General features: G+C 47.7%; 1 protein-coding gene across 1 annotated transcript in view; it reads left to right on the forward strand.

The window, feature by feature from the left end:
* Window positions 1-16771, forward strand: part of LOC311224379 (uncharacterized protein) — a 240717-nt gene that overhangs the window by 38657 nt on the left and 185289 nt on the right. The gene's annotated exons all lie outside the window — the stretch shown is intronic.

The following is a 16771-nucleotide window of genomic DNA, read 5'->3' on the forward strand; positions in this document are numbered from 1 at the left end:
CAGCCCTGAGATGAGGCCGTATGTCCTCTGATGATCTGTGTGTATTCATGCCCGCGCAGTAGGTCAAAGCATCTCAAGCCGTGGCGCGGAGAGAGTTTTATTCATTGTTTTATTGAAGATATGATCCTCGCTGCCTGCCTGCCTGCCGCACTCCCTCCTCCTCCTCCTCTCCCCCGCGATCCGGTATCTGAGAGACGGTATCGCGGCACACTACCTCTCGCTACCTACCGCCAATTTCCTAAGTGAAGGCACATGAACTGGGGGGGGGGGGCCCTCCGTGCCTTTCGTTTGTTATTGTAGACTACAGTGCCGTACGTTGAGGTGAGCTCGAAGAGCTAGTGTTTCTTCCTGTCAGTGAAACAATATTCTGACATTTGAGAAAAAATAAAAAGGGATCAGAAATTATAATAATAGCTAAATTAGCTAGCAAGGTCAATATAGCTAAATGAGAGTATAGCTAACGTTAGGTTATGGCTATAACCAAGTTCTGTGAGTAATGGTGACGCTCGGCATCACTACTCCACTGTACCTCGCTCGTGCACGCGCACTGAATAAAAAATTCCACAATGTACCTTTACATCCCAACATCCGTCTGACCACACCCCTATCAGCTTACCTTCATAAGCAGGTGTGTGGCCACCTACTCGCCTCCTTCCCAAGCTTTCACCACAAGGTGAGATCAAGGGCAGCAGCGGCGTCTGACGCCGAGCGTCACCATTACTCACAGAACTTGGTTATAGCCATAACCTAATGTTCTGTATCGTATGGCTCCGCTCGGCGTCAAGGAAGGCCGAGCGAGAGCCATCTCCCGACAAATGTACCCCGCTGAGGCCCCCCACAACCATCAGATCGGGGAGGACCGAGCCCCCCCCGACCCCCCCTAATGGAGGGCACCCCCCCTATTGGAGGTTCCCGGGAGGGCCGACGGACCCGACCGTGCGAAGAGGCACTCAAGCAACTCAACGCACAGGGTGAGCAGACCGTGGCTTGACCCCACGACTACACACACGCACAACCTGCATGCCACCCGGGAACGAACGGAAGGAACAACCTCGTTACTGCCCCCAGAAATCACGGGGTCAAGAGCAAACCCAACCCTGTGGCAAGGCCGTAGCAGCGGAGCGCGAAGGAAGACCCAGACCCACCGAAGGGACTGGATCCCCTGGAAAACGGGGGCCCGGAGAGGTCAATGACGCCAGGCATCAAGACCCCACCAGGCGGTCACTTAGTGACACCGCCCCCCACATCGCCAGCGTATTCGGATCAGGCCCCTCCAAGAGCGGGCCCTTTCCCCCCAATAGCACACCGCCTGGCATACCGCACTACAAGTGTTGCAGTTTTTCAAAAAAGGGTTATTCCAGGCCTACGGGTCGACGAAACATTACTTCGGACCGGGCCCGGCGGCACGGGAAGCACAGAGTTACCAGAGGAAGTCCAAGACCACCCCAACAGCCCCCTCCACGCCACGCGTGAGAGAGGAGCGAAAATAATGGAGAACCAGCCCCAAGCACACCGCCCTTGGTATTCCCAGGCGGTCTCCCAACCAAGTACTAACCAGGACCAAACCAGCGTAGCGGCCGAGATCGAACGAGATCGGGCGTGTACAGGTTGGCATGGCCATAAGCCATTACGACAGTGCAGAGTACAATATGTACCCAACAAGGGTCTCCATAGCGCCTAACCCTGCGACACCCGGACCGACCTGGCATTTTTCCCCCCGAAAAAAGCACAAGTCCCTCAGGGTACCAGAACAGCAGATCTGCATCCCCGGCGGACAACAACTGACCTGGACCAGCGTGACCAGAACCAGTCCCGTGCCCTAACCACGCCGATATGCCTACTCCAGGAGAAGGGGCAGATATGCGTGTTGATCTTAAAACATGAAAAGAAGGCGCCACCCAGACGGTCGGTGCGAACCGCGCCTGGTGGCCCACCCCAAGGGCGTGAGATCCCTCTACATATGTTCAGATCCATTCCGTCATCATCCCCCAGATATGAACGAGAATCTGTCGATAACCAATACAGGTCGTCGGAAGAGGAAAAAACCTCCATCCCAGTTGCTTTATAAAAACGCTGTTTTAACCAAAAGCAACCAAGGCGTGCTAGTCACCCGCCTGATCTTCAACAGAACACCCCGAGCTAGCACTTAACGTGCGTCGGGACACAACCACATCAATGAACAGGCTATTTAGACCTTTCAGTGAATCCCCAAGGCGCCCAGGGGAACGACAAGAGGGGTGTGGTGCTTCCTAAACTCCAACTCTTTTTAATAAAAAAGAAGGAAGCACCAACAGTATGAATCCCAGTCTACACAGCCGAGGGTAAAAACTGTTTATATTTTTACATCCAGTCACCCCTTCCACAGAGGACTTAGACCGAAATTCCTCAGAAAGCCTTCCCACGTGAGTCGTAGAATGAAAAAGCCATGGCAACTGCGAGTCACGTGACCAACTGACTCAAGTTACACATAAAATCGAGCGTAGCGGACCCGTAAGTCCTACGCTCTAACCCGACACTTTGACACAACAGATCTTACGTAAAGATCTAACTCACGGAAGCCATCGTCATAGCAACATATCATATGCTATGATGGGGGGAAACCCCACACACAACTCCTGTTTGTAATAGGAGCATAGTCAGGACAACCCTTCCCCCCCCCCCCCAGCCAAGGCGTTTAACGGCTTGGCCCTGACTGGCCCAACAGGAGATGAGAAAACCCATTTGACCAATCAAGTGGGAAGGAGGGGTTTATTCGGCACCCCCTCACAAAACCCTTCCCCCTGCACACAATAACAACTGTAGTATATGAAACCTTTGGTAGAATGCCAATGAATAGCGCAAGCTAATACAATGCATGCTACCCACAGAATGTGAACAGGGTTTACAACAAAACCAAGTCGTGTGCGTGTGTGAATCCTACACCCGCATTCCATGTTGTACATAGAAAAACACTGATAGAGAGTATAACGGCTAGGCCATGGAACGTGTGTATACGAGCATTACTGCAACTAACACAACAGTGTTGTAGTTCAACATTACTTTGTGTGTAAGCAACAGACCATACAACCAGCTTCTACCTGCATGTGGAGCATCAGGCCGAGATAGAAACCCTTCTATAACCGAGTGAATGCTGCAGACCTTGCTTTAATCTCATAACACGAACGTAACTCATCCATCAATGTATTCCAATGCAGATTCACACTTTGCAACCACATCATATGTTTTGGTGAAGAAACACACAGTTTGTTTAACCAAAAAATACAGTCCCCCTTTTTAGGGGACTTTTTATTTAATCAACAAATAATATGAGAGGGCCGGGGAGGGGTAAACAGAGGGGACCGCATGGGGAAAAAAGTCACTGTCTAGCGGCGTCTGCTGCCTCGAGCCGCTCGGGCTTTGCCACCCCGAGAAGCCCCGGAGGGACGGTAGGCAATCGGTTGCTGGTCTCGTCGATCCCTACCTTCTCCTCCGGTCGTAGATGGGCCGGCTGCAGCAGCAGCACCGTCTCTCCTCCTGGCCTTCGTCGACGGGCCAGCAGTGGCGATGGAGGCATTGGCAGCCACGGCGGAGGAGATGACGGGAGGTGGAAAATGGGGTTGGAGCACGGATCTCTCCTCTGCCATCTCTCTGCATGTTGAGGTCATCAATTGCAGGGCCTTCCCGAACAGTCCAGCATCGGAGAGGGTGGCCGTCAGAAGAGGAGCCCTCTTCTTCTCCGGCACACGGGCCTGCTCCAGCCAAAGGTTGCGCTGGATCAGAGTTGCCAGGGCGCGCACTTTCCCAGAGGCTATGGCCTGCACCTGAGTCAGATGCAGGACAGCTCCTGCCGCCTGGGTGAGCTGATCATGTTGTACCTCCGACCGCTCCGTGCCGCCCGTCATTATCCCGGATACAAATCTTGCCAGCTGTGCGATATTAGACGCAGCAGCCAGCGATTGTGTACCCGCGATGAACGACTGGTCACTCCAATACGCCAACCGCCTAGCCGATTTTCCTTGGAGAACCGGCTTGCATAACGGCTCCCACACCACATCCGGACAGAGGAGAGCGGCCATCGGCCTATCAAGCCGTGGGACACCCTCTCTCATACCTTCAACCAAACCCACCACCCGCGTAACTGGTAAGTTGGCGGGAGTGAGGCCCATGATGTGGGACACCACCTGGCCCCGACGAACATAGGCCCCCATTGAGGGGAAAAATGGGTAGACAACGTCCACCCCTCTCACCGGGCGACGCTGCCAGAGATGACATATTAGATCATCGGGGACAGGAGCAGGCAGTGGCTGCGGCAGCGGCACGCCGTTTGCAGCGGCCGCCACCGCCATAAGCTCGGGGAACAAAGCCTGCAGTTCCCCCTGCATACTTTCCTCCACCGAACCCGCATCCCCCACATGCAGCAGGCTTTCTACTGGTTAAGGAGCCACAGTCTGATGTGGCTGATAGTAGGGCATCCTGCCGAAGAGGCCGAGGGGTTTCCCCGACATCCTCGAACAAGGTGCCCCAAGGAGACATATCACCCCCCTCCAGTGTTACCTGGACGGGTGGGATATTTGTCTCTACTGGGCCTTCAAACAAGAACCCGTCCGCCTCTACCATGCAATCCTCTGTTTCCATTGGGCAGCTAGAGACCGACACATCCTCGCTGGTCTCCAGCAATTCCCCAAACCCAGGCCGTTCACATCTGCAGGACACCATCTTGCGACGGGACCGAGCAGACGCAAAAAGTTTGCGTCTCAAATCCTCCGGAACCAACAGAACCGGCCGTTCAACAACGGACGATTCCCCGGAACCAGAGGAACCAGAGCCAGGACCAGGCCATCGCAGAGGCGACGGCACCGGTGCACTGGCTCCTCGGAGAGGCAAACTACCCATCGGATGCCTACCGGGCGTGGCTGCCGACCACGAACACGGCAACAGCCCCGCACCAGAACGCACGACAGAGGCGGGAATGGAGAACCGCTGGTGAAGAGTGGTTCTACGACTCTCCGAAGTAGACATTATGACTTCGATTTTTCTCTTGAATATTTATGAGAGAAGAAAAAAATAAGCACAATGTAAACTCGTCTCAACTTTCTTCAACTAGCAACCTCGTCAAGTGGGGATCTACCGAAGGCACTTCCTTGTGGTGAAAGCGAAGAAGGAGGCGAGTAGGTGGCCACACACCTGCTTATGAAGGTAAGCTGATAGGGGTGTGGTCAGACGGATGTTGGGATGTAAAGGTACATTGTGGAATTTTTTATTCAGTGCGCGTGCACGAGCGAGGTACAGTGCAGTAGTGATGCCGAGCGGAGCCATACGATACAGAACTGTGATAGGCCTAACAGCAACAGAAAGTTTGTTGTGTTATATAGACAGCAGTTTCTCGGTTAGGTTACTGGGGCACCGTTTATATCGAAACACCTGTGTTGATATTCAAGCTTGACTTTGTATTTATTGTTTTGAGCTCCAACAATTAGTTATTGTGGCTTTACAGAAAAAAATAAAGATATAATGTATATGATGTTTGAGAGTTCTAAATGAGGATATGTTGATGGATTTGTGAAGTGATGTCACAAAATGATGTTGTCATCAGAACTAGTTGACATGGTAATCCTTCAGAGGGCAACCGTCCGTAATGCCTTACAGTCTGACGCCTCGTCCATAGTAATCCAACCTTGTACTGTTCTAAAGGCCCGATCAGTGATCCAAGCATAAACAAGCGGGTGGCCCCGCCGCCAAAAGTAAATATTAACAGAGATGTGTCGTCATTCTCTAATAGATTGGATTTAGAATAGAGTAGAGCCAGAATAGAGATTTTGATACAAGGACTAACACTAGACAACAGGTATATATCCCTATTTGCCGTGCTTTGTGGCTGTAAAATGTTTATTTATGGGTTAGTGTCACGACGGGGTTAGGTTGAATGCAATAATACAGAAAGGGAAGGAATGGAGGAGGCAGAGGCGAGGAGTGAAGCTTGGAGAAGGGTGTTTACTGTAGAATCCAGTGCAATACAAGGAGAATACAGAAACTAAATAACAAACTTCACAATACAAAAACAACAAACACTAAGACTTACTAGAGGGAGAACGGTGCGACACGACGTGGAGGAACAGGGGGTAACTGGAGGAATGTCGCCACAACGAAGGGGAGACAGACAGACACCTAAATACCCCGACTAATTAACAATTAAGAACACCTGGCCAACACAGAATCACAACAACACCTAGACAATAAGCAAAGAACAACTAAACACAACTAAACACAAAAGCAACTCCTAACAACCCAAAACAGTGCATGACATCACACCAGGGAAGGGAAAGACAATGACAGTACACACCATGACACCACATTAATCAAACTATTAATTATAGTTAACACAGTAGTCAGGATGTCCAGTGTACTGGAGCGCACCGATTGTTTGTCACCACTAGAGGGTGGTAGGGCGCCAATGTCAGGCCGAGGGCCAATGTCAGATAGAGGGCATTGCCCAAAGTTAGGTGGAGGATACTGCCCAGTGTTACCATCCTGCCCAGTCCAGCCAGGACCGGGCCTAGGATCCTGACAGGTTAGGCTCGTAAAACAAATATATATTCTAGTTTACAATGAAGTTCCAAATAGCTTGATGTGAATATACCCCACATTGATATAGTCCAAAACATTTGGGGGGGGGGGGTCTTTAAAGGGGCACTTTTAGTCAGCACAACTATGCTGATTTTGCACACAATCTCACACACACACTTAATGGTTTTACATACATTAATTTAGTTAGACTGTTATTGAGAGTAAACTAGTTTGAATATGGCCACCAGTGATTGGGGATGTTGAATCCTCACATTGTGTTAATTACAGCTCAATGAAATTATAAGATTAGCAGTATAAGACAAGGTATTGCATTTTTTTTTTATCAAAATCATTTCATGGCGCTGTAATTAACACAACACAGGGATTATGTGTCCCTGATGACAATGCTGGTGGCCATATTCAAAATAATTTACTCTCAATAACTGTCAAACTAAATGAATGTGTGCAAAACTGTTTTTGGACGTGTGTGTGTGTGTGTGTGTGTGTGTGTGTGTGTGTGTGTGTGTGTGTGTGTGTGTGTGTGTGTGTGTGTGTGTGTGTGTGTGTGTGTGTGTGTGTGTGTGTGTGTGTGTGTGTGTGTGTGTGTGTGTGTGTGTGTGTGTGTGTGTGTGTGTGTGTGTGTGTGTGTGTGTGTGTGTGTGTGTGTGTGTGTGTGAGATTATGTGCAAAATAAATCAGCATTCTTTTTTGGTAATTTTTGGTGGATGTTGCAAACATCTCCACTGTCCTTCTACTGTACCTACTGTATCTGGGGACATTTCATACACTTTCTGTTGCTTCTCAAATGTACCGTTTACTTGTTGTTGTACCACTGGCATCGTCATCATTTATTAATGTAGAGCAGTAAACGTGTGAGCGGCACCAGTGAGAGAACCCATAGTGCGGCAGCTGGGTGGTGGATCCTACCGCTTGGTGGCCGTGTCACTGAGAGAACCCATAGAGTGGCAGCTGTGTGGTGGATCCTACCCGCTTGGTGGCCATGTCACTGTGAGAACCCATAGGGCGGCGGCTGGGTGGTGGATCCTACCGCTTGGTGGCCGTGTCACTGAGAGAACCCATAGTGCGGCAGCTGGGTGGTGGATCCTACCCGCTTGGTGGCCGTGTCACTGAGAGGACCCATAGGGCGGCGGCTGGGTGGTGGATCCTACCCGCTTGGTGGCCGTGTCATTTGAGAGAATTATTGTTAGGAGGTCCCTCAAGTTAATGCATCAATATACCGTAATAACGTTTAAATGTCTGTGCTAGGGCCACCGTTTAATATTTGCCCAGAGAGAGATGTATATGTAGATCAGCAATGACTGTAATGATGATAATGGTATAATTTAGTCTACGCTGCTATCACTCTGAAATTACATTACTGGCCTCGCCGGTGGTTAAAATGAAGAGCCTTTTAGCCATTAAGACTTTGTAAAACTCCTGGCAATTCTCATAATGTCAGTTTGATGTGGTCACCATTTAATTTTATAGCATTTTTGTTGATGCTGGCTTTTTTTTGTTGGTTGTTTTGCTTTTTTTCCAACATGGTCTCAAATGTGGGCCATTTGTATGAGTTATGCTAATTTGGTAGGGCAACGAATGCATTAATTTCATTAGCAAATGGCCTCAAAGCAATAATTACCAGAGTAGGTGTGTCACAAGCAATCATGTTAAAATTTGCCAGTTAATTATTACGATTTTGTTCTGAGGGACCTAGATTTGACACGAGTCACTGAGGGAAACAAATATTTTATTGATTATATTAATATTGATTAATGTGTGGGTAGTTTTACTTGGCAGGAATGTACCCGTTGCTTTGGTAAGGATATTGCTGTTGCTGTGTTTCAAGTGCATTATTGATAGATGTGTGGGTAGTTTTGTAGTTATGCGTGTAGTTAGTTATGTATGTTCTTATTTGGGTTGTAATATGGTTGTAGATTTTTCTAGCATCTAAGCGTTGTTTAGAGGCCTGGCACTAGTTGCAATGTCAAATCATGATTAGCTCTTAAAGGTGCAGAACACCATTTACTCACTAATAGATAAGAGAGTGCAGTTGATGCAGTTTATTCCTATGAGAAATGTGCATTTTGGTAACCATCTATGTGAATTCTACCTCAGCTATGATTACATGGCAACCAAACCTATTATGTAAACTTTTATCAAAATCTGATTAATTTGACTAAAAGAAGACACAAATTTGGTGAAGTTCCACTGACTAAAATCTTGAACTGTAATGGAACATGCCAACATTATGGGAAATGCACTTACCATCTTCTCCAGAGTCAGACAAGAAGATAGATACTAATTTCCTCTCTGTGTGTTCAGTAGAAAGCCATCCGGCTGCAAGCTAGCCTAGCTTAGCACAAATTAATGAAAGCCTATAGCTGTTGGTCAAAAACACCTCTCCCAGAGTTTTAAGATAGGCTAGTGGTCAGTATCCACTTCCATTAATTTGTGCTAAGATAGGCTAGCTTGTAGCCAGATAGTTCTCTACTGAATTGGTATCTATCTTCTTTGTCTGACACTGGAGAAGACGGTAAGCACATTTCCCACAATGTTGGCGTGTTCCTTTAATATGATTAAAACCAATGGACATTTTTATAAAATGACTAACACTAAAACTAAATTGAAAATCCCGCCTAGAGGTCCTGGTTTGGGTCTCTCTGAGCCCAAATGGAGGACAGCGGGGACCCACTTGCCACAGTGTCACTGAGCAGTGAACACTGAACCATCCCGGCAGGTACAATTACGCTGTTAAGATAAAATGGTCTTAAAACCCAGGATGAGATGACCAATGGGCTGCTACCAGCCAATAAAAAAGTATATTATTACCGGCGTTCCAAAACACATACTGGCCAGGAGTTTTGAAATGCAATATTGATGCATTGTAGCAACCCCGCAAAGTTTTTTGAATCTTTAAAGGAACATGGAATATGGAGGTATGATACAACGGCGGATGTCATTGTGACATCATTCAGGTTTTCTCGAGTCCTCCTAATCTGCCCCGCAATGCAATGTACGGAATGCACTTCTTCTGTGGTTAGTTACTGGCAGCCAGCCAGCATGTCTTTGCTCTCTGGCCATATCGCTGATCAAGCGTCTTCCACTTCAGTTGATAAAATCGTTATGGTTTTCAGAGCCAGTCTTAAGCACGGACCACACATATTCTGCACAGAAAACCAAGGGAGACGGTTGTAAATAACGACTGGAGATGCCTGTCATTGCTAGAGAGACAAATTCCTGATCTTCCGACACTCTGCTGTTGTGATCGCCTAAATATATTCAGTCGCCAACAGCCAAAATGCCTCCTCCACCATGCGTTGCAGTGCTTTTCCTTGGTTGCACTATGAAGCTCACTGTATTGGCTTAAAGATCCAGCACACTGATGTTTTAATTCAGTCCTAAATTGCTTATTGTGGACTGTTAATGTCACAAGTATCAATCTTTCAGTTAAGTGTTTTAGTGTACTATCTCTGAGCACAGCCAACTCTCAGAAGGCAGAGGGGGCGTGGCCCCTTCTTCACTAGACACTATAGACTGAGGCTTGATTGTTAACCCTTTCACTGCCACACTACAGAAGGTTAACCCTTTACTATCACACTACCGACGGTCGCTGTGTATTGTCGCAGTGAAAGGGTTAACCGTTTCGGTAGTGCGGCAGTGAAAGGGTTAAGCACACTGTCCTCTGAGTCCTCTCACTCAGCTACTGTAGATGTGACTGATGGGCCAATCAGAGCGGCTAGATGTGACTGATGGGCCAATCAGGGTAACCAGTGTACTGTATATTATATTACAAAGGAAGCAGATTGGTTATCTGAAATGGCATGATTTAGTTTGATATTCAGATTAAGATTCCTTTATTGTCACGTATTTCAGTACCGTACAGCAAGAAATAGTGACATTATATTTGTTGTGGTCCCTCGACCATAGCAGCTTCCAATAATATAAATACAATACATTTAGCATAGAATAAGAATAAAATAAGATGACTAAAATAAAGATGACTATATACAGTTCTAAAGAGTGTGCAGTGCAGATAACAGGATGTCGATTTTTTTTAGCAGTGTGCAAAATGCGATGTTGTCAGCCGCAACAGTGTTTCTCAAGTGTAGTCCGGGGGGGGGGGCGGGGGGTGGTCTGATGAGTCTGAAGGCTTGAGGGGAAAAGCTGTTCTTCTGGCTGTGTGGCTGCAGTAGCGCTTTGCAGACCGCATCAGCTGGAACAGTCCATGTCTGGGGTGATTAAGGTCCTTGAACATTTTCCGGGCTTTTTTTATTAATGCACCGGCCGGCTCTCATAGATTTCTTGGATGGAGGGGAGCTCACATCCACAGATCTTTTGTGCTGTCCTCACGAGTCACCACTCTGCTCAGCGCTCTGAGGTTGAGGTCAGTGATGCACCCCGCCAGGACGCTCTCTGTCGTTCCTCTGTAGAACACCTTCAGGATCTTGTGTGTCATGCCGAACTTCTTCAACCTCCTGAGGTGGTAGAGGCGTTGTTGGTGGACGTCCCAGGTGAGTTTGTCGGTGATGTGGACACCGAGAAACTTAAAGCTGCTGACTCTCTCCACTGCAGCCCTGTCGATGGTGATGGGGTCCGACGCAACTCCCCCTTCTATCACCCTAAAACACATACACAGAGCATGTTCAAGCACCCTAGCTCTAGAATACACACACAGATCATGTTTAAGCACCCTAGCTCTAATATACACACACAGCACATTTTCAAGCACCCTAACACACAAACACACACAGAGCATTTTCAAGCACCCTAGCTCTCTAATACACAAACACACACACAGAGAGCATTTTCAAGCACCCTAGCTCTAGAATACACACACATATACTTTTCAAGCACCCTAGCTCTAGTATACGCACACACATACACAGCATTTTCAAGCACCCTACCTCTAGTATATGCACACACACATATTATTTTCAAGCACCCTAGCTTTAGTATATGCACACACACACACAGAGCATTTTCAAGCACTAAAGCTGTAGTATACGCACACACACACACAGAGCATTTTCAAGCACCATAGCTCTGGTATACGCACACACATACAGAACATTTTCAAGCACCCTAGCTCTAGTATACGCACACACACACACGCACGCACACACACACACACACACACACACACACACACACACACACACACACACACACACACACACACACACACACACACACACACACACACACACACACACACACACACACACACACACACACACACACACACACACACACACACTAATATAAAAAGCAAATAGGAAATACTGCAGTAGGCTACATGATCAAGTTAAGTATGGTTTGAATACTGTCCCGCTTGTTTAACAGTCTAATTGCTGTGGGGACAAACCTAAGCTTGTCTTCCTCTGCAGAATCCTTCCTTTGCTCTGATAGTTAGGAGCATGTTGTGTATATGGTGAGTAATGACAGCTATCTCCAAAAGTTGTTCAGCATCGTTTAAATATTCCATTTATTTTGCACAAAGATTGTGCATCTAGATAACCTCTACTACAGTATGTATGCGACCGGATTGATAGCTTATGCTGGCTGCCTGTGAGTGACCATAGGAGAAGTGTGTTGCATTGTGGGCTGACTCAGAGAGACTACAGAAACCTGAGAGACTTTGAGAATGTCCGCCATTGACCGGTGACCCTTCACCCCCAGGGCAGTTTGATGATGTTGAGCGCCAAGCGGGATGGCTCTACTTCATCAGCGACCGAACCACTGATATTCACACAAGGTCCTTGAAGTGCTTAAAGTGCTTGATTAAAAAAATACAAAAAATTCCGTAAAACAGCCCATTTGTGCTTAAAAAGTCCTTGAAATTAAAATCAACCATTCGCATTGAATGTTTTGTTCATCCATGATTAAATTGTTTTGAATCAAGAAATACATTTTTTTTGTTCTCTTTTAATTTCTCATTTCTTCGCATGCTCTAGCTGGCAAGCAGGCCAAGAAGATCCTTAAAAAAACTGCATTTAAAAGTGAATTGTATCCTTTGAGTGACATCCTTGAAAAGGAAAAACAGTGCTTGGAAAGGTAAATCCTTGAATTTCATTTAGCAATGTCTGTGGGAACCTTGTATAAAACATGAATATTATCAACAATCAGTTTCAAGGATATACTCAAAACCCCCGGGTCCATTGTAACCGCCAACCTTGAACAGGGGCTCAATCTGTAACCCTTTTGAAAGAACATTTTTGCTAGATGTTTTGTTACGTTTGCGTGATGTAGTTTGTTTTGTCCCATTTTATTTTTTTAAGCGTGCAACAATTCAGCGAGGAATTTAACCCAGAGCGAGACAAAGCATTGCCTTGAGAGCAGAAGTAGATTGATCCTAGTTGAACTTAAGACCCTCTCTCACCATCCCAGAGCCTTGGCTCCGCCGGGTGTCTCTCACGCGTCTCCTTAAAGGTGCTAATGTTTTATCTCCCACCCGTCCCACCCCCACCCTCTTTGAAATAAAAAAATAAATTATATATATATATATATATATTTAATCATGACTTGATTTTACATGGAAAGCAGCTTATCCTTTTGATTTTGATGAATGCAGCAGCTGCCAGACTCTTCATTTGACTAAAAGCAGGACAGTCTGCCGAGGCCTCTCGCATGTCACTATAAGCCTCTGTCAGGACAGAGACCGTGACAGGAGCTGACACATGAAAGGAATGCCTCCTCATGGCTTTCCCAGGACAATGGAACTTGGCCTTGAGGTGACACAAGCATGTGTGTATTATGTACTGTGTGTGTGTCTGTAGGCATGCACAAACACACACGTTTGTGTATGTGAAATATGGGGACACCTATTACATAGACCTACGTGCATTCTGTAACTAACCCTAACCTTAACCCTCAACTTAACCTAACCCTAATTGTAACTGAGGGGTACAATTCCCTGACTGTATTACTAGATATGATACTTACTACCACTACCTTTGTACTTAATATTCGGCCACCCAGTACACGGCATAAATATATTATGATGAACACTGTCACGTAGATGAAACGGATCCAACACAAATGTACGAATTAGAAAGAGGTCTTTATTTCTACACAGCGATGGTGTGTAGAGCAAGCACTTAATCAAATCAATCACATTTATGAATGGGAATTAGTATGCACTTTTATGGCAAGAGTATTCGTCGGTATATCAATAGAGAATGTCCAATCTCTGAAGGCGCAGGTGGTACATATACGACCTGGAATAGTTTAAGGAATAACGGCAATGATACTTTAATGATTATAGGCTGGATACACTAGGGGGGGTTAATCCGGTCGCTTGTAAGCCGACAGGAGTAGGAAGGGGGGGGGGGGGGGTAGAATCCGGCTGCCTCATCCGGCCAAGGGTATCCCAGGTGAACCCACTGTAGTGCCGTTCAATGCGCCGGCGATCCTTGGACCACAGATGAAAGCAGATGGACTCTTTGTGGGCCGGCGTCCTCCGGTCCACGGAGGAGAGACGTGAAGCGACCTCGTCTTGCAGAGCGTCTCCTCACCTTGCGTCCTCTCCAGGGGGGGGGGTTCCAACACACGGCAGTGTCGGGGGTCTTTATCCATGGAATAATCAACGTATACAAAGCATAATCCATGCCTGGGAAGGCGGGCTGTCGTCGGTAGAATAATCCGGTATACAGGTCCACTCGCTCGTCGGCTCTGGGGCTCCTCGGGTGCAGCTTCACGTGGGGTCAACCACCCTGGATAAGCAGCCAGTTCTCTGCCCGAAACGATGGGGTACTGACTACGGTAGTATTCTCACCGCACGAAGCACTATATATTAACAGACTATTATTAGCTTAATAGACTACGTCCAACTCGACGATATAGTGCCAAATATGACTATTCAAATATTAATATACACGATGTCTCAATACCGATGGTAAGCCGAACTTGGCCTTACTCCCACACGTGGCGTCGCGGGGAGGCTTTACGTCTGTGACTCTATTGGAGGGTAAGAAACTGGACTGAAAAGGAAGTCCTACTTTAGTAGCGCAGTATATATACGCACTATGAACAAATAGTCCCATTAGTGGTGCGGTAGCCAGATTCCTACGCGGAACTAGGACTTGTTCGTACATGTTGAGCGGTACGTTTGAACTGGGTCTGAGGGGTATGGCAGCCTGGCACCAAGGTCTCGACCAATAGTAGAATGGAGACTATTATGGGATGTTCAGTAGGCTAGAATGGATATTCAATGCATATTGTACAAGGAATATACAAGGGATATCAGGGAATATTAGAGAATATACAAATACAATTAAATATATATATATAAATAAATATATATATTCGGTTTAATCTGGCCCTTCACAACAGCCACCCCCTGATTGGTCCCAGACCTAATCAGTTAAACAGAGACAGATTAATCGCGTTGTCTATTTACACATAAGGGTTTGCTGTAGGGGTCAGTCAACTTCACAAAGTCATAGGGTTATAGGGTCATGGTCATCATCGATTGTGTCTGGGAGTCGGGGCAGTTCTATGAGCCTCGCCACGGGACGGGTGTAAGTGCGACCCTGGACAAGCACTTCAGCTGCTCGGACCTTGCCGTCGGCACCGGTGATCACTTTGCTTACGCGGCCGGCCGGCCACATAGCTCTGGGCAGTGATTGATCAATAATCATGACGACTGTTCCTTCTGTCAAATTGTCTCTCTCCTTTACCCACTTCTGGCGGGTCTGTAGAGACGGTAGGTAGTGCAGTAGGAAACTGCTCCAAAACTTGTCGGCTAATACTTGGCTGTACCTCCACATTCGTCGGCCGTTCGCTTCTTCAGGCCGGTACATTGTCTGGGGTAATGCAGGATCTAGCCGCCCCATCAGGAGTGTGTTGGGGGTAACTGGGTCGATATCCGCCACATCACTGGAGACATATCCGAGGGGCTTCGAGTTAAGTACTCCCTCAATCTCCGTGAGGACTGTCATTAGGACTTCTTCCGCCACAGTCTGGGCCCCAAGTACTGCGTACAGGGCTGTCTTTATGGAGCGCACTTCTCGTTCCCAAGTGCCACCGAAGTGGGGTGCGTTTGGGGGGTTGAATTGGAAATCAACCTGTGCTGGAGCGAGGTGGGTCTTAAGTTCTGGGCCCATAGCTTGGAAGCTCTCTCTCAGCTCTCTTTCGCCGATTTGAAGTTTGTCCCATGATCGGACAATAGGGTAGACGGTCTTCCTTTCCGTGATGTGAATCTACGGAAGGCCATAAGGAATGAGTCTGCGCTCATGGTCGGGAGAAGCTCGATGTGTATCGCTCTGGTGGTCATGCATTTGAATACAATACCCCACCGCTTCTCGGTTCCTCTTCCTTTCTTTATGTGCAGCGGGCCAAAGCAGTCCATACCCGTTGAGTGGAATGGCCTGTCACCGATTCGGAGGCGACATGGAGGAAGGTCAGCCATCCTTGGTATGCTGGGCTGCGCGCGCCACTTGCGGCAGTCTAGACATGTTCGCTGGAAGCGTCGTACCGCCTCTCTTCCTTGTAGGATCCAGTAACGACGTCTGATTTCCGCGAAGACTCTTTCTGCTCCTGCGTGATGTACATCCTCATCGTATTTCTTTATAATCAGCTCTGTGACCTTGTGTCGGCTGTTCAATACGATCGGGTATTTAATGTCATCCGGTAGATTGGGGGCTCTGCGTAGGCGACCACCCACTCTGATGAGGGTATGAGCGTCGCTCTCGGGGGCCAGATGAATTAATCTGCTGTCGGATGGGACGGGCTTTCCTCCCTGTAGACAGGCCAATTCATCGGGGAACGAGTCTCTCTGGGCTCGCTGCAGTAGAAGCAATTCTGCTTCCTCGTAGTTAGCTGCTGACATATCAGCGGGGGACTTGCACTCCGGGTGGTACCGCAGGAATGTTCTTTGTTGTGCACTCTCTATGGACGTGCAATCGTCTATGTTAGGGTCGGTGGAGGCTACGGTGCTCAATCCACAGAACACAGGCTTCTTATTCTCAGCCTCCTCCTGACTGGCTTCCCTCGGGATAGGCGTGGGCCACTCTCCTTCCGGGAGCTTTAGGAATGCTGGGCCGTCACTGTAGACATTGCGACGGGTGAGGTCATCCAGGGGCATCCCCCGGGTGATGACGTCAGCTGGGTTCTGTTTTGTATCAACGTAGCGCCACTCTGTTTCTCCGGTTAACTCTTCGGTTAAGTCTTGAATCTCGGTGACTCTGACTCCCACGAAGACTTTGTACTTGCATGAGTCCGATTTGAT

This window comes from Notolepis coatsorum (genome assembly GCF_963971535.1).
Source record: "Notolepis coatsorum genome assembly, chromosome: 2".
Classification (NCBI taxonomy): Eukaryota; Metazoa; Chordata; class Actinopteri; order Aulopiformes; family Paralepididae; genus Notolepis; species Notolepis coatsorum.